The sequence below is a fragment of the Aethalodelphis obliquidens genome, unplaced genomic scaffold (assembly GCF_003676395.1).
Source record: "Aethalodelphis obliquidens isolate GAN/ISIS:26980383/991018 unplaced genomic scaffold, ASM367639v1 scaffold22, whole genome shotgun sequence".
Lineage (NCBI taxonomy): Eukaryota > Metazoa > Chordata > Mammalia > Artiodactyla > Delphinidae > Aethalodelphis > Aethalodelphis obliquidens.
The window spans coordinates 7,566,017-7,593,483 of record NW_020837966.1 but is presented as its reverse complement, the minus strand read 5'-3'; the positions used below and the strand labels follow the sequence as shown (position 1 = coordinate 7,593,483).

The 27,467-nt window shown below is 35.4% G+C and overlaps 1 long non-coding RNA gene across 1 annotated transcript in view; it reads right to left on the bottom strand.

The window, feature by feature from the left end:
* Positions 1-27,467, bottom strand: part of LOC113628050 (uncharacterized) — a 236,617-nt gene that overhangs the window by 189,928 nt on the left and 19,222 nt on the right. Inside the window, exon 2 of the long non-coding RNA XR_003435856.1 lies at positions 20,076-20,133. This is a non-coding gene — a long non-coding RNA (uncharacterized LOC113628050). The remainder of the gene's footprint in view (positions 1-20,075; positions 20,134-27,467) is intronic.

Genomic DNA, 27,467 nt, shown 5'->3' with positions numbered 1-27,467 from the left:
GAAAAAAATAACTAATAGAAATACAGAAGAACCTGACTAAAATGACAAAATACTTTTAGCTATTTAGTTATATCAGGTATATAGGTACATTAGATATAAATATAATAGGCATAAAAGAGTTGTTTTGTAGGTAAATAGCAGTTTAAAATCAATAATTACATGTGGTTAAACTTTCCACATACTCAAGATTTCCTAAATGCTAAACGTGGTAATGGCAATCAACGCATTGTATCATTTAATGCTCCCAAAAAACCTATGAGCATTATCCCTATTTTATAGTTGAAGAAACAGGCTTAGAGAAAGTAATCAAACTCTCCAAGGTCTAAGAGTTAGCCAGTGCCAAAGCAAGGATTCAAACCTGAATCTCTCAATCTCCACAGTCCATTTCATTCTATATTACCTTACACTGTGTAAGCATGTGTTTTTTGTTTGTTTTTATTGAAGTATCATTGATGACTTATATTAGTTTCAGGTGTACAACATAGTAATTTGATATCTTTATAGATTATACTCCATACAAAGTTATTATAAAATAATGATTATACTCCATGTGCTGTACATTCTATCCTCGTAAAATTTATTTTAAACGTAGTGGTTTGTACCTCTTAATCCCCTTCACCTATTTTGTCCCTGCCCCACTCCTCTCTCCTCTGGTAACCACTAGATTGTTCTCTATATCTATGAGTCTATTTCTGTCTTGTTATATTTGTATGTTTGTTTTACTTTTCAGATTCCACATATAAGTGAAAACATACAGCATTTGTCTTTCTCTGACTTATTTCACTAAGCTTAATACCCTCAAGTCCATCTATGTTGTCACAAATGGCAAAATTCCATTCTTTTTTATGGCTGAGTAATATTCCACTATTTACAGTGGAATATTAGCCATTCATCTTCTTTATCCATTCATCCGTTCATGAATATTTAGGTGGCTTCCATATCGTGGCTATTGTAAATAATGCTGCTATGAACATTGGGGTGCATATATCTTTTCAAATTTGTTTTTGTTTCCTTCAGATAAATACTGAGGAGTGGAACTGTTGAATTGTGTTGTAGTTCTATTTTTAACTTTTTGAGGAACTTCCATACTGTTTTCCATAGTGGCTGTACAAATTTACATTCCCACCAACAGTATACAAATGCTCCCTTTCATCCACATCCTCGCCAACATTTGTTATTTCTTGTCAATTTTTGACAATAGCTATTCTGACTGTTGTGAGATGATATCTCATTGTGGTTCTGATGTGCATTTCCCTTATGACTAGTGATGCTGAGCATTTTTTAATGTAGCTGTTGGCCATCTGTATGTGTTCTTTGGAAAAAGGCCTATCTGGAGAAAAAAGAATAAACCTGGAGGCCTCACGTTCCCTAACTTCAGACTATACTACAAAGCTAAATTAATTTAAACAGTATGGTACTGGCATAAAAACAGACACATAGATCAGTGAAACAGAATAGACAGCCCAGAAATAAACCCATACACATATGGTCAATTAACCTATGACAAAGGAGGCAAGAATATATAATGGAAAAAGATAGTCTCTTCAATAGATGGTGCTGGCAAAACTGGACAGTTACTTGTGAAAAACAAAATTAGAACATTTTCTCATAACATATACAAAAATAAACTCAAAATAGATTACATACCTAAATGTAAGACCTGAAACCATAAAACTCCTAAAAGAAAACATAGGCAGTATGCCCTTTGATATTGGTCTTAGCAATATTTTTTTGGATCTGTCTCCCCAGGCAGGGGAAACAAAAGCAAAAATAAACAAATGGAACTGAATCAAACTTAAAAGCTTTTGCACAGTGAAGGAAATCGTCACCAAAACGAAATGGCAACCTACTGAATGGGAGAAGATATTTGCAAATAATATGTCTGATAAGGGTAACTATCCAAAATATATTAAAAACTCATACAACTCAATATCCAAAAAACAAACAACCCAATTTTTTTAATGGGCAGAGGACCTGTAAGCATCTGATTTTTAATTAATTACCAACATCTTTGCCTAAAAGTTCCTACATTCATTGCTGGCTGGATCTCCATGGTTAGATGCTTAAAACTCAGCATTATAATTAATCCTTTTTATATTACCATTAACAAATAAAATAGGAAAAGGGAATTGCCTCTTGAGATACATCAGGACGGTAGCCAAGCCATTTCTCAGACCAATATTTATGTTCCCATGAGGCCAAGGGCAAGCTTTGTTTTCATCTTTAAAAGTTTATTTTTCTGCTATTAATTTGGAGGATGCATGGAAAGCAAGTTTACGGCCTAAGTTAAATTGTGAAAAGAAAGATACTACGAGAAATAATGTACTTGGATTCAGATGAATCATTCAGGCTCTGGGACTAATGTACAGCAAATTGAGCTCAGTCCAGAGAAAATGTAAATAAAATGAGTTTAGGAGCAAATAATAGGATGTGGAAATACATATTAAATGGAACAATGCTTCAGGTTAATAGGAAGCTGTTTTAAGAATTAAGGCAGGGCTTCCCTGGTGGCGCAGTGGTTGAGAGTCCACCTGCCGATGCAGGGGACATGGGTTCGTGCCCCAGTCCGGGAAGATCCCACATGCCACGGAGTGGCTAGGCCCGTGAGTCATGGCCGCTGAGCCTGCACTCCACAACAGGAGAGGCCACAACAGTGAGAGGCCCGCGTACCGCAAAAAAAAAAAAAAAGAATTAAGGCAGAAAAATTCTCATAGAATCCACTAGTCTGTACAACAGATAGCAAAACAAACAGATATGGTACATAAGGTGATGGCTATCTTGCTAGAGGCTTATTGGTCAAATAAAAAAAGAAAAATATTGACAATTTTTTGATATGGTGAAGGGAATTACAAATGTCATTCAGTAGGGATTTGCCTAACTTCCCACAAACATTTTCAAACATTATCAGAAAATTAAGTGCCCTCTAAGGCATGAGTGAGTAAGACAAGACAAGTTTGAATCTTGACTCTACCTTTAGTAGCTTTATGATGGAGGGAAGGCATCAACTTCTCTAAGGTTTCTGATCAAGTAAAATAGAGTTAATAGTAACCACCTCACAGAGTGTTTAAGAATAAATAAGACGGCATATGTGGGAAGAGTTTGTGATCTGTAAAGCATTATAAAAATGAAAATTAATAATATTAATAATAGTAAAAGTTAAAATAAAATCAAAAGGTAATATCCTACAGGAAGTGTTATGATTTCACTTATAGAAAATTAAAATATGCGTGTTTATAAGTACAAAAGATAATAGTACCATGACTAGTGAGGTGCAAGGTTGTGATTTTTAGGTGAAAAAAGCAAATTGCATTCAGCATGATTTTATTTCAATAACAACAAACAATGAATCTGTGCTTGTATGCTTACATATATTTGTAAAAAGGAGAAGATTATGGAATGGGTTATTTCAGGCTCTCGGGGAGGGAGATAGAGAATTGTTCAATTTTCATATAATGCATAAACACATCTGCACACACACATAACTTTGTATCATTTGCATCCTTAACCACAAGCCCATATTATATTTGAAATTTGAGAAACAAAGGGAATTTTTTAAAATAACATTAGTAATATAAACCCTTGACAGCAATATTAATTAATATCCAAAAAAAGTCACCAAAGTGTGCAGCAGCATCCAAACTTATAGAATCACATATCTTATTAGAAGTGTTCTAGCTGATAATCCAACATACTTCAAGTCACCCTTGAACTATCAATCCAAACTAACAAAATGAGGCGGCTTCACAAAATCATCCCCATAATGTCAAAGAAAAAAGTACACTGTGGGATCTGAATCTAATCTGAGGGTCCAGAAGCTCTGGGGCATCTGAAACTCTGACGCAGTGATTCAAAGGAGGAGGGAGAGGGAGTGGTTATTAAGGACCTCAATGCATAACATGAAGCTCTTTAAATTTGGGAGCATCTAGGCCACCCAAGAGCTTGTACTACCTTAATGGCAAAGTGGTGCCATTATACTGTATTGATATGCTTAGTTTTAAGCTATTTCAGTTATATTTTCCACCTTCAGTCAGTAGGGGAAAATTAGTGGCCATGTCTTCTATTTCTTTAAAATTCCCTTCGAAAAGGCTCTAAAAGTGTAAAAACTCTATACAGGAATGTTGACTGGATATAAGCTTATGCTTAAGGGCTCTATGTCAGATAAATCCTAATGAGAATCAATAAATGAGCTTTAAAGAAGCCTGTTGAACTCTGCTTCTCTTTTGTAATCTTTTGTTTTTCATTCTCATGAAGGTCTAGTTCTGTGCAGAGAAATTACGATGTTTGCCAGAGCAGATGCTTATGTGACAAATCAAAGGAGTTGGGGATACTTAGGAAGGGGAGTGGAAATCTTTGTAAGCAAGGCAGTAGTTCTTCATTTTTGGTGACTTCTCTCAACTGTTCATAAGTTTTCCCCTGGTGTTTGGAGTGGTCCACTAGGCCATAGCCCTGCTCAGGGAGACAGCCTCCCCACAAAAGGAACATTTACTCAACTTCTGTAAGTAGAGAGTAAAGTGTTGTCACTTCATTAAAAATGTTTTCATTCCCTCCAGAAACACTTCTTTGAACTTAGGGACATCTTTATTCTCACCAAGGAGTCCTAAGGCACTTTACTTTAGTGGCAATTTGAGGATGATACCTAGCTAGGCCCTTGGTTTTTCCAGCTGACCCTGTCACATCTTCAAAACAGCATTCCAAACCATAGAGGTATAGCTCTGAAAGAGGCCAAAGGCTTTGAAACGGATATTCTCCTGTCTAAATTGAGAGAGAAGCTGGTACAGAAAGGAGTACTCTTCTAATCTCTTTAAATAAATGATACAGAAGAGAATGAGTGTTAAACAAATGAGGACTCTGGCCCCTCCACAGAAAGACATGAACCCAGCAATGGTCCTTTGAACATGAAACGTCATCTGTAGGCTGCACAGAATATATTGTACTCTCTTCTAGCAATATTTACTGGGTCTAGCAGGCCTGAGATCCTCAGGATGAGGAAGGTCCAGCTTGGGGACACTCGAACAAACACATTTAAAGCCAGCCTTTCTTTCACCTTCAAGGTACAAGAACAGTACCAGAAATTCACAGGATTGTACTCAGATAACCTAAAAGATATACAAAAGGAAAATTCAAAGGGGAGTAATTCTCCAAAGGTGGGAAAAGGAGAGAAAATAAATTAAGGTGGTAGAGGAGCTGTGAATTCAATGAGTTGAGTAATTCTGAATCTAACTGTATTTCTCAGTAGTACCCAGTACTGGAAATGCTGGCTCCCCAGGGCCTTCTGCTCTTTGTTTCTGATGAGATATCAAGGAATACTACCATCTTCTCGCAGACTTGAGGGCAGGAAAAAAAAAAGTTCTAACAGAGGCAAAGTTGGAAGCAAACAAAAATTTTAACAAAAATTGAAATGCGGACAGATATTTGAATTTTGGTCATCCTTTTATAAATTTTTTTATAAAAATCTACTAATTAAAGAAGCTTTCTGAATCTCAAAAACTGGGCTTTTACAGAAAATCCAAAGGAGCTTTTTAGAAAACTTTAAGATTTGTCAAAAGATGATGAAATGCAACTGGATGAGTTTGGAGAGGTGACAAGTTCAAATGTTGAAGCAGTAATGAGCTTGACAGAATGCCAGGAGATGAAAGAGATTCTTTGGCGGTTTAGGGGGAAAAAAGCAACCATTTTCCTTGGTACATAATACGTAGCATCTTTTTATACAGTTTACAAAGGAAAAAGTTCTTTAGTTCCTGGAGTAAAAGCTTGATATAAAGCCTAGTTGGCTGTCTCTTTGAAAAGCAACAATGATATCTAGTGTAATTAAGATAAGTACAAGAGAAAAGGATACAAATTCTTAGCCATAACTTTAAGATACTATTTTCAGGAAAAATCTAGAAAATTAGGCATTCATGAATACATATTTCAACAATTTAGAGAAGCAACTTTTATCTGACAAAAGTTAGTTTTAATACAGTAAGATGTTAAGGTTTGAACAGTACCACCAATACATTTTTCAATGATGGATCAAACTGGGAAGAATTAAAACTTGAATCCAGCTCAGTGTCAAATCTTTTATATGAGAATGAGTCATTCAGAACTCCACTGAAAGTCTGCAGTAAGAGGGATCCCGGAGAGCAGGGCAGATTGTGTGAAGGCTTAAGCTGTGGTTACTTTTGCTGTCAAGTTAACAATGCTGTATTAGTGCAACTACAATTTTAAACAAGTCTTTCAGACTAATAAAAAGCAGCTCCTACGAATAATTAAGTTTCCTTCCCATCTGTGGAGTAAAACTATGTGTCACTATTGGATTAATAATTTCTTTTACACACATTACAGAGAAATTGGGAAAAGATAAGTGCCCACGCCATTTTTATTGATTGTACGGATAACTTGATTATCCTTGCCTCACTAAATTTCTGTGCTAGGTTGGAACTGTGATTACCTCACGTGAACCTAGAAAGCATTTTTTAGTAAAGACGTGTTTCTGGTAAAGTGGCTCTGAGAGGTTTACGATGGAATAAATCGACTTCAAAGAACTCTGGAAGATCATCTGTGACAGATCCAGGTTCTTTGTCCCCTACACCTTTTTTTTTTTTTTTTTTTGCTTTCTCAGCCTCCTTCTTGGTGGAAGGAGTCCTTTTTGACACAGTTACACCAGACTTGTGCTATGAGGGTTGCTCTATTAACACCAGAAAGACTGGTTTTATATAACAGATTCCACTCCAAAGAATCTGAAAAGTTTAAGCCAAATCCCAGGGAAGGCTGTGAGGTGCCGCCAACTCTGATTCCTCACTGCCTTCCAGAAGAGGTCCAGGAACAGTGGTTTCCCCAGCTCTGACCACATGGGGTGGCTAGAGGAGTGAAACAAGAAGGGAGCAAGGGAAGACGTTTAGAGGAGAAGGGGGCTAAAGCTGACTCAGGCTAAAAGAGCACAATGAGAATAGTAAAATATATATATATATACACATACATATATTTGCATCATACTCTGGACTCTGAGAATATCTGCAGTCAGCTACTAGTAAGACTGTATTTTTTCCTGGCAATGGACTATACATGCATGCCTCCTCAGACATTACAGACTATAACAAAGGGTTACATGTAGAATGTGAAATAAACTGCTAAATGTTCAGAAAACAAAATCTCCTATTTTACACATGGCAGTATTCTTGCTTCATTGCAATGTGGACTTTTAGAGGATTATTTACATTAACAGTAACAGAAATATGGCTTCAAACCCTTCTTACCTCTAAAGGACCGACTGGACCCCCAAGTGTCCATATATTAAGAATAAGCTTAAATGGATAAGCCAAAATTATGGAAGAAGTAATCAAAGTTAGAAAACCAAATGAAGTCAACTATAAGATACTGATTTTCATTTTTCCTGTGCACTGTAGGAAATGTTGTGTACAGACAGGGACTCTTTATGAAGCATTTATGTGACTTGAGATTACTTTTATGCAGACTGCATTATGACTGTATTGTGTATTATGCTGTGTTAGCTGCTCTTACAGCATGATTCATAAAATCAGGAGAAAGTGGATTCCTCTGAATTCTGATAATTGTTAACTATTTCAATCATATGGAAAGAATAGGGGAAATGACACACAGTGATGATCTTATTATTTGATCCTCAAACAAGCACAGGTTATCTAACTAAGTAGCCAGCCTCAAAGAAGCACAGGTTATTTCCTATATATCACTGAGTGACCAGGCATGTAAGGAACTTAAGGAGGAACATTATTCTTCCATCTCTCTGACCTGGCACAGTCATCTTGAGTGACATCAAGATGAAAGCAACCTTCTGACCCACAGGATATTACAACTCAGCTGAACAGGCTAGAGTAATGGCATTTTACACTGTGCTTCTACCAGAGATATGATACCTTGTGGATATGTCTTCCTTTGGGTTTTAGGTAAAATGCCACTTCCTTAGAAAGACTCCCCTGATGTAAGGCTTCCAAGCACTCATCCCTTCCTCATTATTGTCTCATACCGTACCACACTTTTATCATACTTATAACACAATGTGATTAGATATTTATTTTGCTGTTCACACAGCAGCAAGCCCAATAGATATCTGTTGAAAGAGGAAATGTAATCAAATGGTGGCTCCTTGTGGCGCTCCTCACCAGGCAAGGAAATCCTCCGTGCCTGGGTGTTAGCATCAAATAGACACTTCTCCAAAAAAGATATACAGATTGCCAACAAACACATGAAAGAATGCTCAACATCATTAATCATTAGAGAAATGCAAATCAAAACTACAATGAGATATCATCTCACACCGGTCAGAATGGCCATCATCAAAAAATCTAGAAACAATAAATGCTGGAGAGGGTGTGGAGAAAAGGGAACCCTCCTGCACTGTTGGTGGGAAGGTAAACTGACACAGCCACTATGGAGAACAGTATGGAGGTTCCTTAAAAAACTACAAATAGAACTACCATATAAACCCAGCAATCCCACTACTGGGCATATACCCTGAGAAAACCATACTTCAAAAAGAGTCATGTACCAATATGTTCATTGCAGCTCTATTTACAATAGCCAGGGCATGGAAGCAAACTAAGTGTCCATTGACAAAGAAGATGTGACACATATATACAATGGAATATTACTCAGCCATAAAAAGAAACGAAATTGAGCTATCTGTAATAAGGTGGATGGACCTAGAGTCTGTCATACAGAGTGAAGTAAGTCAGAAAGAGAAAAACAAATACCATATGCTAACACATATATATGGAATTTAAGAAAAAAAAATGTCATGAAGAACCTAGGCATAAGACAGGAATAAAGACACAGACTTACTAGAGAATGGACTTGAGGATATGGGGAGGGGGAAGGGTAAGCTGGGATGAAGTGAGAGAGTGGCATGGACATATATACACTACCAAACGTAAAATAGATAGCTAGTGGGAAGCAGCCACATAGCACAGGGAGATCAGCTCAGTGCTTTGTGACCACCTAGAGGGGTGGGATAGGGAGGGTGGGAGGGAGGGAGACGCAAGAGGGAAGAGATATGGGAACACATGTATACGTATAACTGATTCACTTTGTTATAAGGCAGAAACTAACACACCATTGTAAAGCAATTATATTCCAATAAAGATGTTTAAAAAAAAAAAAAGAGTCCCTTTCTCACCTTCCTGCCTCTCAGCCTCACCAGGAGAACATCACCTGAAATTGCCATCTGAGACAACCCCACTACCAAGGAGAAGGTTTCATTAAAAACCTAAATGTCATCATTCGGCCTAGAATTTAGGAACTGGATAATTTAACAAGCAGCTCTGCTGGGCAAAGTATATAAACAGACAGCTCATACCACAGGGAAAAAATAATAAATAAACATGGAAATATATACAACATCAGGAGACATGAAATAAAAGCTAATAAAAGCATACTTGATCCTCTATTTCCACCTACAAAGACGGGGAGGTTAAGAAAAAAAAACGTAACAACTAGTGCTAATGGATTTGAGTTTGAGGTGTAACAGGTGCACTCATCCATTGAAAACTATCCTTACCCTTTTGGAAAAGACAATATGGAGGGAAAGTAATGATGATGTTAATACCTTTGACCCATTCCTTTGAATTTATACTTGAGATAATTCAAAAGACATTAAAAAGTCAATATACACAAAAACATTACTTCAGTATTTTGTACCACTGTAAACATCTAAATGTCCAATACTTAAAGAATGGTTATGGTACAAAAAACTAATAGAAAGTTAACAGACATTAACACTTCTGCAAATGAAATTAATACTAGGGAAAGGAATCTATTTATATAAGCAAAATACAAAATAATACATACATGTATCATACATTCATTCATTTAAGAGCTACTTATTAAACACCTATTGTATACCAGACACTATTCTATGAGCTGAGACTGTGTCCACAAACAAAGCAAACCTCCTTTTTCTGAGCCTTTATTCTAGTGGGTAGAGACAGACAACAAACTGCTAAGAAATAAAATTAATGATGGTTTTCCACCTATGACAACAGCTCATTACAGTCAACCTCCAGATATATGTCTATAAGAAAGTAGAGTAAAATAATTTTGTTCCTAAAATAGATGCTTTTAAAATTTTAATGTCTTTTCTGCAAATTAAGCATGTCTGGGTTACTGATAAAAATAAATGCTAAGTGTGTCTATCGCAAAAAAGACACAAACTCAAGTTAATTCTACTTTTCAAAAAAGGATGACAAGGATGAACTCTATAAGCAAGCACACTTGCCTTCACTGATGGGGTCTAATCTACCTCTTCCCTTTCTATACGGGTTGTAATTTTATCTTGTTTAAATAAAACCACACTTTTTTTTAACAACTAAATTCCCTAGAAACTATATATAATGTAAGTTAATCATTTCACTTATGTGGCATGCTTAGCTACTTTGGGTATGTCTCCCATTAGGGAGGTAAGCCCCATGGTGGCCAAGGCTTAGAATGTCTCATTTGCCACCCTATCCCCAATGCCAAGTACAGGGCCTGGCAAAAACCATAGCATCATTCTGGACCCTCTTTCTCTTTCATCCCATATCTGGTCTGGGCTCTATCTGAAAAACACCTCCAGAATTTAGCCACTTCACACTATACTCTTATTGAGAGACAATTCTCCATGGATCTTTTACTCTTCTGCCCATCTTACAAGGGAAGACACTGATAGCTTTTGTTCTGGACTATCTTTTCAAGGAGATTTGTGTAGCAAACAGCCTTGGAAGATAGTGATAGTGTCGCCTCTGAAACAGAGGACAGGTTTGTTCGCCTCCCAGAATAATAAAGATCATATAGGTAACGTTGCAAAAGAGAGCAAAGGTTAGGCACGTCTGCTCGCAGACCATCAGATTGGGGTTTCCTAAGTTTGGAGTCCCTCAGCTGTGACACAAACCACCTGTATGCACAGTGTCCACCTGGGCCATTCTGCATCCCCCGTGGGTCTAGTGCTGAACTATTGCAGTGTCTACAACTTGTTTTCAAATGGTTCATAAAACATACACATATGTGTGTACATATGTATATAAATATGGAGAGAGATTTAAAAATGTGACAAAAAATATTAAAATTTGTGAAACTTAGTGAAGGCATACAGGTGTTCATATTATTATAGGTTGGTATTGGGGGATGAAACAAACCTGAGGCTCATATTTCCTGCCAGCATGCAAGAAACTAGCTAACTTGATAGCTCACCAGTAAGTAGCAGGATAAAATCTCAAGCCCTCACAGCTCTTGACAGTGCTCCACTCCTATCCTGGCACAGCTGACTATCATCTCTCACTGCAGTAGCCTCCTAACCAGTCTCCTGCCTCCACCCGGGTTTCCCTACAGGCTTTTTTGCACATGGAAGCCAGAATGATCCATTCAAAACTAAGTCAGATAAAGTTAACTCCTCTGTTTAAAACTCTCCAGTGGTTTCCTGACTTACAAAGCTCTAAGTCTCTAGTTCCCTAGTGTCTTCCTTTATTTCATTTTGTTCCACTCTCCCCACTGTTCCATGAGCTCTAGCCATACTGGTCTCCTTGCTGTTTCTCTAGGCACGTTTTCATCTCAAGGCCTTAATGCTTACCATTCCCCTGTCTTAAATGCTCTCTTACAGAGTTGGATCAACCCCTCAACTCCTTCAGGCCTCTGCTCAACCACTGCTTTCTCAGCCAGGCCTTCCCTGACACTCCTAATCAAAATTGCAATCCCTCCTCCCCTACTTCACAACATTACCCCCTTTCTCTGCTTAATTTTTCTCTAAAGCACTTTTTAGATTCTAATATACCATTTCTCATTTTGTTGTTGTTGTTTATGTCTTCTCACACTAGTATGTAAGCTCCAGGAGGGCAAGGTCTTTGTTTTCCTCATTTCAGTATCCCTAATCTAGAACAATTTCTGGTACATAGTCGGCATTTAATACATTCTTGTTAAATGACTGAAAATGGACTTCTAATTAGGCCAAACTCAATTTCTTATTAACTGTGCCACTTTGGACATGTTGTATAGCCTCTCTAAGACTTAGTTTCCTGTCTGTAAAATAGAATCACCTTCTTCATGTGATTGTTGAGTAGACTGGACAAGGTACATATGAAAAACACCTACTAGGTATTTAATTAATGACATTTCTCCTTAACCAGATCTCAGTAAAATTTGTGTTAATTTTACAGTATACATTTTAGTATCATCAGGGAAAACCTGATTTATCTTACATATCGCTATGCATATCTTTTCATCTTGATATCTTCAGCATACAGCCCAGTTTCTAGCAAACACTAGTCATTCAATAAGCGTGTGCTTATTTGTTTTGCTTTCCCTCATTAAAAAGATAGTATCACATTAAAATAATTTGGAAAATACAGAGAAGATACAAAACACCTATATTCCTATCATAGTAACATGACTGTCATTACTATTTTATCGTATTTTCTTTTGGAATTTTTTTCTATGACTTTTTCAATTGAAATTATAATGTGCATACATTTTTATATGATTTTTTCTACTTATTTTTTGATATAAACATTTTTCCATATACCTATGCTGTCTTTCCAACCATTACCTTTTGAGAGCTGCATCACTTTGTCAAGTAGAAGTATTATAGTTTATTTTCTCTTTAGTGGATATTTAGATAATTTCCGACTGTTAACTTCAATACATTTTAAAAGATTTAAAAAGAAAGGAAAGACTCTACTTTTTTCTCTTTCTCTCCCTTCTAAACTAAAGCATGTCTGACCCTTTTGGGAAAAAAAGGAACTGAATTCCTCTACTGTGCATTTGCAAGAGAACACTTCTGAATAATTCATGGGTACATAAAGATGGAAAAGATATACATCATCTAGCTCATTATTAACATAATACAGCCAAATGAAACATTATCCTAAAAAGTCATTTAATTGCAGCTGAGAAATGAGACTTTGACCATTTTAGAAAGAAGTCATATTTGAGATGAAAATAAATACATTTCAAAATTATTTTCAGGCATTGCCTAATGCAAATTCTTTGCTGTAAATGGTGGTTACTGGGGTTTTTTCCTTAAAAATGGAAAATCAGTCTTTCCAATTTACCAAGTTAGTGAACTATCTGGAGAATAACGTAGTAAACTTCTAAAATATCTATAAATAAAAGGTAACAAAGAAATCACCTAGATTTCTGTAGGTAAATGTTAGTGGCTTTTTTTTTTTACTTTTTAGTTAGGTCCATGAGAAATGATTCAAATTGTAATATTAAAACTATGTGCTAATTACTTCAATCATTGATAATGTTTGATTATATCATTCCTTAAAAAAGGTATACTTATTCATCAAAATGGAAACCATAAAGAGAGATGAAAAAATAAGTATAAAAACATTTATTTTATACAGGGCCAAGCAAAGTAAAAAGAAAATGGAAGGACGGAGCACTGCTAGCAGACTCTTTACAGATTATTGAATGCACACATGATTTAAAACCTCTGAACATCTAAATTCATTTTTTTTTCCTTCAGTCCCCTCTCTCTTAGCCCCTCTTCCAATCTATGTTCACCCGTACTCTAGACCTAATTCTGTCCTGGTTGTGTAGTTGTATGCTGAATTTCCTTTTGCAATTCTCCTATATTCAAACCCATTTCCTGGACTCAATGTCTTCCTATTCTTGGTTTATTCCCTTATTTTGATTAAAATACATCCTCTAGTTGCCTCCTAAGAAGCTCAGTGTTTTGAGTACTCATGTATCTGAAAAAATACCTTTATTCTACCATTTACCCTACTTGATTAATCTCTTAAATAGCTGGGCACATACTCTTAAAATTTCGAAGGTACTGTTTCAATATTTTTTAGCATCAATTCTTAGATTTGAGAAATCAATGCTATTTAGAGTTAAGGATAGAAATAGAGGGCCTGGCTGTCAGATTTCTGAGATTAGAGTGGAGATGAGAGATGGTGCTGAGAGTCTCATTGTTCGGTACGTGGACTCACTTAATAATCCCTGTTTCAGTCCTTGCCCTGGTGCTTCACTCCACTCTGCTTAATGTCACTCACTTCAAGTCTCCTCCAGTTTAAATCCTCTAGAGAATAACCCTATTGCTCCTGAAACACAGGTGGCCAGGGTCCAACCACTTACATGTCCCTTCCTTTTATCTTTACATATCCCTCCTCCTCACCTTCTACAACCCGTGGTGCTCCAAGGGCTGAGCCTCCAGAGGGTGTTCAGGGTGAATCAGCATACTTCTGGTCTAGTCAGTCCTACCACCTCATTGCATTCTGTCCTCCAAAAAGTTTTCATCCATTCCTATCTCCTCTCTGTGCTCTCTGTCCTTGTGAAAGAAAACCTTTGTTTTATTCCTTTATTGTCTTTTTCTAAGAAGTGTTGAAGGGAGAGAGCCTTTTTTACTCTTCAAGTGGTGGCACATGCCACTTCTTTTCTGAGGCCTCCCTGACTCCAAACTCCTCTGGTCCACTGTCTATTACTCCCTCTCAGGTCCCAGAGTGCTGGGAACAGATCCCTAGTAGCTACTTTCTATTCTTTGTTGATCTCTTCTACTAAAATACTACTTCTATATTCTGTATCATAAGGTAGAGCCCTTGCTCACTTTTCACCCTGGTTTGCCTTTATTTCATGCATCAGTAGGTATCTTATTGGAGGGACAGAGACTAACATTTTTTATGCAGCCCCACTGCTTAAAATAGGTGATCTCAGACTTTAGTGTGTCTAAGGATCACTTAGAGAACTTGTTTGAAATGAAGATTCCCTCAGAAAAATTGAATATGACTGTGACACTGTCCTGAAAACTAGACATCTAATAGCACTCCAATGTGATTCTGACGCAGGTTGTTCTGAACCATAATGTGAGATATTATTGTCTAAGGACGCTCCTAAGCACTTGTTCAAGAAAAAATGAATTGATTACTTTGGTTGACTTATTGTTGTTCTTCCCCATTTTATTTTTAAAAGGTTGGAATTCTGGTTTCCCTTAATATACTATTATGAATCAGACATTCATGAATTTATCTGTCTTTTCTTTAGACTTGTTATAATTTTATTTTCCTTTAATACCTCTTAGGATTACAAATTTCATAAGTTTATGGTCAATCATATAAAGTATAGTTCTATATTACTGTGTTGCCCTTGATTAATTTCTTACAAGATTCACAGGTATTCTATTTATAGAATTCCTGGACTTGACAAATGTACTAGTTAGCTCAGGCTGCCATAACAAAGCACCATAAACTAGTTGACCTAAACAACAGAAATTTATTTTCTCACAGTTCTGGAAGCTAGAAGATCAAGGTCAGAGTACAAGCATGGTTAGGTTCTGATGAGCACCCTCTTCCAAGCTTGCAGACTTCTTGTCTTGCTGCCTTCTCACTGTGTGATTGTATTAACTTTCCTTGGTATGTGCATGTGGAGAGAGGTAGAGAGAAATTTCTTCTTTTTATAAAGCCACCAATCCTATCAGGTTAGGACCCTATCCTTGTGACTTCATTTAACTCAAATTACCTCCCAAAAGCCTTAGCTCTAAATACAGCCACATTGGAGGTTAGGGCTTCAACAAATGAATTGGGTAAGGGGGAATCAATTGAGTCCAGAGCAGCAAATCACACACAATGTTTAGGTACAGCTATTCCTACATCTAAACATGTGCACCCAGGACTTGGTACAGCACTTAGAATGTGACAGAAGCTCAAAAAGCATTTTTTTGATAAGTGAACAACCAACATATAGTAAACAAAGGTACACAACAGCTAAGAAAAGAAGATTATCTGATGTGCTCTGCTTTACATCAAGTCACTGTGTGAAAATGTTAAAATACACACACTGATATATTCAATACACAAAAGAATTCACTAGGACTTCCTTTGGGCATATAAAGCATTTAAAAATTCCATTTATACCTGTTTTCGTTCTAAAAAGTAAATTGAGGTACATGTATAAATGGATAATACATTCAGATGAAGTTAATAAAAGGAACAAGTAATCAGATTGAGAATATGGATGGTTCATCTTCACAGGTTACATGAATAAGTGCTTGGCAATAGTCTGGAGAAGACAGCGGTGGAGATTCAAGCTTTGGAAATTAAATGCATCCACATTTCACTGGCCAAAGGCAATTCCCATGACCACATCTGACTTTAAGGATTGAGGGAGTATAATTCTCCCTTGTACAAGAGAACTGGTCAATGAATAGTGTAGGAAAGCCTGCCACAGTGACTATAGGAGGTTTTCAATGGAAAATCGACTTTATTCTCCAAGGTATTTTTTGAAACATTTTATTTTTGCTAATTTGAGTGTTAGCTTCAATTCCTGACTGCCACATAGAAAATGAAAGCCAGAGATGGATTTGAGTTATACAGCTGCCGCTAGATGTGCAGCAATTTCCTTTCCACGCCTCTCTTTGGTGTCTGAGTGGATCTGAAGAGACAATTTTGGTCTTTGTGGCTTCAGAATTGATTGAAAGTGAAATAACTAGGGTCTCTTGCTTTGCCTGAAAAAGCCAGAACCTGAAGGGTGCCCTCAAGGGAAGAGTAGCATTTAAGCACAACATGCTCTAGAGAAGAGAAATGCTGGCTCCTACAAATCCGTTGAAAGCCTCTCCCTCAGCGGTGTTCTTGCCCTTGTCTCCTCAGAGAGCAGAGCAGCAAGTTCAGTGAACAGAGACAGAAATCTAACCCAGCCATCTGGCATACCACCACAGGAAAGAGTCTTCCTCGGGACAGCATTCTCAGGGCTCACAAAGCAGGAAAAACTTCTCTTAGAAGGAATGGTCAAGTAGGAAAAGCAACATTCCCTTCACAGTGAGCCCTACCTCTGAGAGGATTCCAATGTGGGAGCTATAAAACTTACAATACTGCTTTAACAGAGTCAGAAATTCATTGGAGTTGCCTCGGAAACAATCAACAGGACTACTGACTAACAACTCTAAGATTCTATGCCATGCTCCCAGCAGATACTGAAACAGTGCCTGAGCAACATAATTCCTAAATGAGCAGCTTCAAATTATTGGGGGTGGGGGCGTTATAGAATAAAAGGAAAGGAAAGTGACCTAAATGTACCCATTTGTGACTGTAACAAAGTTTAAAGCCATTTTACTTAACTCAACTAGGGGAAGGGCCTTGGCAGTAATTGAGACAGAAGAGATTATTCATAAACTCATCTGACCAGAGGATGACTATGGACAAAACTTAACTGTGTATGAACAATATTGAATCCCGTTTGTAACATAGGCTAGTGAACATTTGACTACAGTAGACCCTCTCTAACCAATCTCCACTCAAGCAATCTGTTGGATTAACCAACTATCCACAGCGTCACTGTGAAATATCCCAGCTAATACGACAGCATAATAAAACCTTACAAGTGGTAGGCTACTCTTTTAGACATCCATGTACTTTTTCAGTCCCCACTAGTTGAGCTGTATATTTACCGAGCATTAAATGTATTTGTCCCCAAACTTGCTAATATTTGTTGTACCTATTGTTTTAATTACATTTAATTACATATCCTGTAAACTAATAAAATGTAAATGTGAGAAGAAAGAGTTGCTTCTTCTATAAAAACCAGTCTGAATAACTTGGAGAGATTCAAATAAAAATGAATTGTAGGAGAGAAATGTAAAATAATAAATATGTAAAAATATGTAAAAATGTGTAAAAATGTGTAATAAATACATAAAAATATGTAAAAATGTAAAATATTTAAAAAACGTAAAATATTAGAGGAAAAAATTTACAATAATTTTGCCTCATTGGAAGTGACGTTACTTAGTTTTACAGTAACTGAAAATGCACATCCTTATAATTATGGTGTGATTTATGGAAGATAGATTCAGAACTCCAACTGCCTATTTCTTGCCTAAAGAGAAGGACTTGGTCCTACATTAAATATTTTTTAATTATATTAATAAGCTTTAAGTAAACATTAAATTCTTAAGATATACAAAGTCATATTTCTGGTTTTAATTTTTCCAATTTTTTATTAGAAAAGTGTTCAAATTTATAGAAAAAAAAAACAAATCCACGGTACTGTAAACACCTGTATACCTTCACCAAGTTTCACCAATTTTAATATTTTGCCACGTTTTATCTGTCTCCATACATATATACACATATATGTGTATGTTTTATGAACCACTTGAAAGTAAGTTGCCAACACTGCAACACTTCACCCCTAGATACTGCAGCCAGAATCTCCTAAGAGTACAGATATTCTCCTACATGACCAAAATACTAATATCATATTTTGAAATTTGATAATAATTCAATAATGTCATCTAAAATATTGTCCTTATTTAAATATTCCAGAAGCTTCTGAAATGTCTTCCATATTACTTTTTCCCACATCCAAAAGCCAAATCAAGTTTTACACATCGCATTTGCTTCTTATGCCTCTTTAGTCTCTTTTAACTTAGAGCATCTTTTTTTATTTTCTTTTTTTTCATGACATTGATTTTTTTATGAAGAGTCCAGGACAGTTGTCCTATTGACTACCTCATATTATGGAGATGTCTGATTATTTTCTCAATACTAGATTCAAGTTGAAACTTTTTTTTCCCCAAGAGCACTGGATAAGTGACATGCACTTCTTACTGCATGATACCAGGTTGCAATATTATTGTCACTGGTAGCAGTACCTGTACTGGAAATAATAAATCTGATCACTTGCTGAAGGTACACTTTTTCTTTTGTTATTAGAAATTGATCTGCGAGAAGATACCATACTATCACATGAATATTCTATTCCCCAGCAACCTTGGATCCAATAGTCATAGCATCTATTAATGATCTTTGCCTAACTCAAGTATTACATAGACAGTTTCAAAAGAAGAATTTCCTAATTCTACAATTCCTTCTACTTTTATTAATTCATATTTTTTGCCTCCTCCCATCCCAAAAAGAGAGGTTTCTCTCAATTTTCCCTTTCTCTATTTATATTTATCTCTTTTTAAGTACATCGTGGACTCAGAAATTTCTTCTATTTAATGTTCTGTAATCCATTACTTTCATCATTTTTGATACCCAAGTTATTCCAAATTTGGACAATGGAAGAACCTTCCCATAAGCTTCTGTTTCTTTCTGAAATATCACCATTAGTCTTTGAACACTTCCGTGTTTTTAGCACTAGACTTTTTGTACTTTCCCTGAACCAGATCTGGAACCAGCCAGTTCTTGAGTAGAGAATGATACTTAGAAAACACAGGTACTTGATGTGCTTATTGCTACTAGAGTATCTTGCTTCTAGTCTATAATAATTCCTAATATTATGAAATATCCAGGCAATGTTCAAATCTCTACAAGTATCAAATCTCTACAAGTATCAAATTTCTACAAGTGTCTGTCTCTTTTTCTCTTTCTGTCTGTTCTTGTTTTCCTCGCCACTTTTCCTTATAGTTCTTATGCTACAATCAGAATCCAAATAAGGTCAATATATTGTAATTGGTTGATATGTGCCTTCTCTTATCTCTTTTCTTTTTTCAATTGATTTGTTCAAGAAGTGTTTTTTATTCCCCTGTGGGTTATCCCACAGTATGGATCTTGCTGATTGCATCCCCAAGGTATAATTCAGCATGTTCCTCTCCTTCTAGCATCTCCTGTAAATTGGTTGCTAGATCTAGAGGCTTTTTGGTTTCTCGGCAAGGATATCTCATAAGCAATGTAATGTACTTCCAAAAACCAATGAAGATCATTACTGAGACCCATTAACTTATTAGGATTGCAAAATAGTGACACTCTACTTATTCCATCTTCATGTATTAGCTGGAATACTAATAAATACACATTTCCCCTCACCAAATATTTGGTTACTCAGGGATACATTTTGAATCAGAAAATAAGAATAAATGCTTGGTACAACACTTTCTCTTTAACAGCTATTTTTTCCAGAACAATGAGTTGATAACCTAGAATTGCCCAAAAGTGACCAATGATTTCTTTGCTATCGTTATGAATTCATGGATTTAAACCAATTTGATGTGTTTCAAATCACTGCGATTCTTTTCCTAATGACATTGAAAGTATTCCATATTTCGTCCAAAAAGAATCTATTCAAGATGGTTCCTTTATCCTTTTGGAATAACACTAGTTGTCTTTGATAATTACCTTACTTTATTGTATAAAAAGATACTTCAGGATTACCTTGTAAATTTTCTGTCCAAGATTCTGGAATCTGCATTTCTTCATCAAGTTCTGGTTCCTTTAAATGGGAATTGAGATATAGAGACCACAATCAGTACACTAAAAGTATTCATTGATTTGGGATCATCATTGTTTTGCAGATCATTTTAGAGGAAAGAGTTACAAAATACTTTTTAAAAAAATGATACAATAAATCATGTGTTTATACTGATATTTCAAATTCAGAACTACAGGACTTTTATTAACTTCATCAATCTTATTATCTGTATCTCCTTTCTCCTATATAAAACAGTCCAGCTCTCAACATCCAATTATTATATTATATCCCATTTACATTATCCCACAACACTCTCCAGTCTCAAAATAGCACCTACATTACCACCAACAATATGATTACCAAAAACAGTGTAAGATTATTTTGTCTTTTTTTGCTTTTTCCTTTAGTCCTTTGTATATAATCCATGGGGATATACAGTCAACTTTGGTTTAATTAACTATAATATAAATTTAATTGCCATAACACCCTTCTTTGTGGTTGTGCTATCAATTTCATACATTTAGATTCATTTATTTTGTATCTGGTTTTTAGTATTATTTTAAATTTCATTTTGTTTATAACGATATAAAACTTACATTGTTACCAAGTCAAATCTATAAATCAAATTATGTTCAGAGAAATCTAGCTTCTGTCTCCTTCATACCATGTCCTCTCCCAAAGAATAATCAGTATTTTTTGTTTAACCTTCCATTAAATATATACACATACACAAAAATACATCTGTATTCCTACATTCGCCCCTTAAAAATACAGTAACATAAACGCAGTCTTTTCTACACCTTACTTTTTTTTTTTTATTGATACTAGATATACTGGAGGTCCTCTATAAAAGATAGCCCTCATTCTCTTCTACAGCCGCATGATAATTTATTGTGTAGTGCCCACGGTGCCCTGCTGATGAACAGGGAAAAGTTTGGAAATTGCCAGACTTTTGCTATCACAAATAATGCTGGAATGAAAAGCTTTTCACTTTTGTTCTTTGCCTTTTTGCTTCTTTACTCCATTTTGCTACTGTACCTTCTAGAGCTCTAGAAATTAGATTGCTAGATCAAAGTATAAATGTACATATAATTTTGCTAGATGTTGACAAATGCCTCTCCAAATTATTATATTATTTTGATTCCTATCAGCAATACATGAGAACACCCATTTTCCCCATAGCTTCACCAATAATGAAGGTTATCAAAGTTTTGGATTTTTGCCAATATGATAGGTAAAAATTATGTTTCACAGTATGTTAATTTGCATTTCTCTCATTATAAATGGGCATTGGCATTGTTTTATGCTTTTATTTTTAAGAACCATTTCATGAGCTATTCAAATTACTAGCCCAGGGCTTCCCTGGTGGCGCAGTGGTTGAGAGTCTGCCTGCCAATGCAGGAGACACGGGTTCGTGCCCTGGTCCGGGAAGATCCCACATGCTGCGGAGCGGCTGGGCCCGTGAGCCGTGGCCGCTGAGCTTGCGCGTCTGGAGCCTGTGCTCCTCAACGGGAGAGGCCCAACAGTGAGAGGCCTGCGTACCGCAAAAAAAAAAAAAAAAAAAAAAAAAAAATTACTAGCTCATTTTCTATAGAGTGGTTGTTTTTTTTTCTTCTCCATTTTAGAGGCTACTTGTATATTAGTACTTGGTCTGTGATAAAAATTGCAAATTTTTTCAATTTGCCTTTTGTCTTTCTATGTGTGGTAAAAATATTTCTTTTGTTTTGCTTTTGCTATGCTAAGTTCTTTCTTTTTATAAGATTAAACAATCTTTTCCTTTCTGGATTTCATGAAATTTTCACTCATGTTTGCTCCTACAACTCATAAGACTTTTTTTACCATTTAAATCTCTCATGTATTTGGAAGAAGACTAAATTAAATCCAGAGCAAGCAGAAGAAAAGAAATAATAATAGAGAAGAAATCAATTTAGTTGAAAATGGGTAATCAATAGATAAAAAGCCATGAAATCAAAACCTGCTTCTCTGAAAAGATCAATAAAATTGATAAACTTCTAGACAGACTAAGAATAAAAGAAAGAGGACACAAATTACTAATATCAGAAGTGAAAGAGGAGATATCACTACAAATCCTATGGACATTAAAAGGATAATAAAGGAATATTATGAACAACTAACTGTATGCCCACAGATTTGATAACCTAGCTGAAATGGACCAATTCCTTGAAAGACACAATCTGCCAAAACTCAACAAGAAGAAACAGACAATTTTAATAGGCCTATATCTATTACAGGTATTGAATCAATAATTAATAACTTTTCAAAACAGAAAAAATACCAGGCCGAGATGGGTTCACTGGTGATATCTACCAAACACTTAAGGAAGAAATTATATTAATTTTTTTACAATCTTTTTCAGAGGATAGAAGCAGACAGGAAATGGCACAACAGAAACTCTTATTCATTGCTGGTGCGAATGCAAATGGTACAGCCACTTTGGAAGATAGTTTGGAGATCTCTCACAAACTAAATATACTCTTACCATATAATCCAGTACTCACACTCTTTGGTATTTACCCAAAGGAGTCGAAAACTTATGCCCACACAAAAACCTGCACATGGATGTTTACAGTAGCTTTATTCATGATTGTCAAAACCTGGAAGCAACCAAGATGCCCTTCAGTAGATGAATGAATAAATAAACTGTGGTACATCTAGATGAGGGAATATTATTTAAGGCTAAAAAGAAATGATCTATGAAGCCATGAAAAGATATAGAGGAAACTTAGATGCATATAACTAAGTGAAAAAAGTTCATTTTTAAATGCTACATATTGTGTGATTCCAATCTGAAAAAGCTACATACTGTAAAATTACATGGCATTTTGGAAAACGCAAAATTATGAGGACAGTAAAAACTCAGGAGTTGCCAAGAGCTGGGGTTTGGGAAGAAAGATATCAATAGGTAGAGCACAGAGGATTTTTAGGGCTATAAAAACACTCTGTGTGATACTATAATGATGGTACATGTCATTATACCTTTGTCCAAATCCATGGAATGTACAAACACCAAGAGTGAATCCTAAGGTAAGCTGTGGACTCAAGGTGATTATGATATGTCAATGTAAGTTCATCAATTGTAACAAATGTCCCACTCTCGTGGGGGATGTTCATAATAGGGCAGGCATAGCATATGTGGGGGCAGGGAGAATATGGGAAATCTCTGTGCTTTCTGCTCAATATTGCTGTGAATCTAAAACTGCTCTTAAAAAAATAAAGTCTTTAAAAAATTTATATGGAGATCCAGGGGCCTCAAGTAGTGAACACTATTTTTAAAAAATCAAAGTTGGAGGATTTACACCATCTGAGTTCAAGATTTATTATAAAGCTATAGTAATCAAGACAGTGTAATATGGCATAATGATAAACAAACATATAGATCAGTGGAAAAAGTCCACAAATTGACCCTTACATATCTAATCAACAGATTTCTGACAAAGGTACAAAGATAATTCAATAGTGAAATTATAGTTCTTTCAATAAATGGAGCTAGAACTGGATATCTGTATAGGAAAAGAAAAAGATAAGCCTCCACTCTCACTTCTCACCATACACCAAAATAAACTCAAAAATGTCATACACTGAAATTTTAAAGTTAAAACTGTAAAACTTAAAGAAAAAAATAAGAAAAAAATGTTATATTCTTTGGATCAGAAGATGTTTCATAAATTAAACACAAAAATATCTAACTGTAAAAGAAAAAAATGATAAATTGGACTTCATAAAAGTAAAAACTTCGATCCTTCAAAATACACAATTAAGAAAGTGAAAATGCTAGCCACAGACTAAGAGAAAATATTCAAAACAAAAAATAAGAAAATATCTAAATAAATACATCTGAAAAAGATCTTGTATCAAGAATACATAAGGAACACTTAGAACTCAATAATAAGAAGACTAGCAACCAATAAAAATAAAGTTGATTTTATTAATGAATTCACTGAGATCTCTACCCCATCTGTTATCTTGAGTCCAAAATTGATCCCATGACCAGAGCTTAGCAGGACTGCTGACTGCTTGACACAGCTAGAGGTAAAAGTGTCCAGTTTCAGGAATATTGCTGAATTCGTTTCAATTCAACTGTTCACACACAACGAGGAACAAATTAAAAAACAGAGAGCAGGGACTTCATCAAGTTTATAGACCAGGTTGTAAGAACTGTTTTGAGTCTGCTTTGCTAATAATGCTTGTCAACTAAAAGTCTATATGTAAGACAGCAAAGTGAGAAAAGGAAAAGGAATAATAGGATAATACAGGGCTCAACAGCCAACACAGCTGTAGAAATGTGAACACTGAAAATTAATTTAATCACAGTTGTGACAGAACTATATTGAGTGATGAACTGAAATACTCTATATCTTCTGGAAGCTAGGATATTAGGGAGGAATTGAGAACTAAATCAGAAATCACATCTTATAAAAAGTACACTGACTCACAGAATTGTACCAAACCGAGCAATAATATTTATTAGACTCTCACAATGAACACCAGTTCATTGAGACTCGTATAGGCAAGATTAAACCACAAATAAACTGATGCAAGGATAATTCTGCATGGTCTCATAGTTTTTTAAAAATAAAACCACTGATGCTCCATCAGCAAATTCTGACCAATCCCTGCTAAGATCACCATAAATTTTATAACACCCTTTCCCTATCTCCTTTTGAGACTCATCTTTGTTCTGCATGATGTTGGGTCTCCTTTGCTGCAGCAAATAATAAAACTAACTTGATTTCAGGTGTGCTCTGAATGGTCTCTTGCTGATATAGAAAGAAGAATGGGAAGACAAAAAGAATAGAGTGAGTGGTGGTAGATCCTTATCCTCCATGGTTGGAAGTGAACAGACAATGCATAAAATTTACAAATCAAGAAGCAACAATAAAAGCATGTTATTTAGACATATGGAGATAAGTATCAAAAGAATCACCTAAGGAAACTGAATGTGGTTGCCTCATAGAATGAGTTAGAAGACCTTTCTTCTGTTTAAAATCTCACAGAACTATTTGAATCTTTAAGCTATATGCATATATAACTTTGATAATAATGAAGTTAAATTAAAAATAATAAACTAGACAGATATTTCAGGACAAAATAAGAACACAAAGCCATATTCTATTTACTGTTGATATGAATTTGTAAACTAATATTCCTATCCACTTTTCATGTATTCACTAAACAAATATCTATTTATTGAACACCACTAGGTACCAGACACAATTCTAGGTAATAGGGATACACTAGAGAAAAAGAAAACAAACAAAAAAATCCCTGCCCTAATGCAGATGAGGAAACTGGGCTCTGTCTACCCCTCAAAAGGTAAAACAGTTCTAGGTCACAAAGCTGGCAAACGGTTAAGCCAGGATTTGAAATAAGGCAGTCTGATTTCTAGAGCCTACTGATTTTAATTACAAACAGGTTGGTACCGGGTCAGGAAATTTCTAAAATAAATCTGGAGCATCTTGTAGTACCAGAATGTAAGAAAGTACTCCAAAATAAGAATTCCAATAATGGGTACATGTTAAAGGGACATAGAAGCCAACTGAAAGAGCTCACAATGGTTAAAGCTGCAACAATTTTAGCAGCAAAATAAATAAAGGAGTATTAGATTATAGCCCAAAGTATAAATGAAATATCCATGAGTCCATATTGACAGAGAGAGAGACAGAGAGAGAGAAAGGGAAAGAAGAGGAGAGAAGAGGAAAGAAAGGGCAAATCTCCCATGCAAAAGAATTCCAAATAATTTATATAGCTACTCCACACTAAAGCTATTTCCCTTTACTGTGGACTGTGTAGAGTGACTTCCTTCCAAAAAGTACATTATGGAAAGGGGGGATAAAAAGAATAACTTCATATTGTAGAAACTTGACAAACGCTACCTCAGCTAGGTAATCAACGTCAACATCAATAATGATAAAGGCATGTTGATAATATTTACTTGATACGATGTGATGAAAATGGTACTTTACTTTTGTGATCTTCCTACCAAAAACTCTTAACTCCAGGCAAATCATGAGAAAAACATTAAAAAAGGACATTCTACAAAATATATGACCGGTACTCCTCAAAACTGTCAAGGTCATCAAAAATAAGGAAAATCTGAGAAACTGTCACAGCCAAGAGGAGCCTAAGGAGACAAGACAACTAAATGTAATGTAATATCCTGGATGAGATTCTGGAACAGAGGAAGGACATTAGGTAAAAACTAACAAAATCTGAAAAAAGTATGAGCTTTAGTTATAAATAGTATGTATATCAATATTAGTTCATTAATTATAACAAATATGCCATACTAATGTAAGATGTTAATAATAGAGGAAACTGGGTACAGGGTACCTGAGAGTTCTCTATATATCTCTACATTTTTATGTAAATCTAAAACTGCTTTTTAAAATAAAGCTTATTTTTAAAATTTTGAGCAAATGAAAAAAACATATGGACAGATTGGCAATTTAGCAATTAGGGTCTATTCTGTTCTTCAAAAATAACAACATAGACTAGTTGGCTAAGTCTCCTTATCATGTGCTTTATTGAACAGGCTGTCTAAAAGCCAAGATTATGAATTCCAAATTGAATATTCTAGAAAAATGTGTAAAATGGACATATACTTAAATAACACAAGTATTTCTCTCTAGGGTGAAATCACAGGTGACCTTTCTGTCGTTGCTTTCTGTATTTTCCAAGTTACCTGCAATGAGCATGTAGTACACATAGAATTTCAAAAACCAACATAATATATATAATAATAAAAGAAAATGTTATTTTGGTAAAATTTACAATTAAATAAATAAGTTCATTTGCTGTAGAAGGCACCTTAGAGGAACAGGAAGGAAGAACATTTATTCTACAAATACTAGATGCCAGTCACTGGGCTGGGCACTTAACATACATTATCTCATTTAGGTGTGTAAAATAAGAATGTCCTTGAATTGAATCACATTTGGAGACTAATTTTACGTTTATGAAGCCATCATTAAGTTTAAAGCAAAAACGCTAAAGCATGTTTTTTAGAATTCCGATCAGGCATTTTTTTGCTCTTACACTAAAAGCACAATTAGTTACTGACCACCTAACATGCCATCTATATTTTTTTCTTGTCACACATTTTTTTTTGATCCACTTCTGAAGAGAAGTCAATACACCATGTCCTGCCTATGTATAGATCTCTTAAACTAATTTTATGCTTCGTTGCAAAATAATTGACTTGTGATTCACAGGACATTAATTAACTCACATAAGCCTTTAAGAGTAAGTAAATAATGAAGTTTAGAAAATGATAGCATGTAATTGTGTCTAAAGGGACACTTTTCCACATTTTGGTTTTGTCTGTTTGCTTTTTA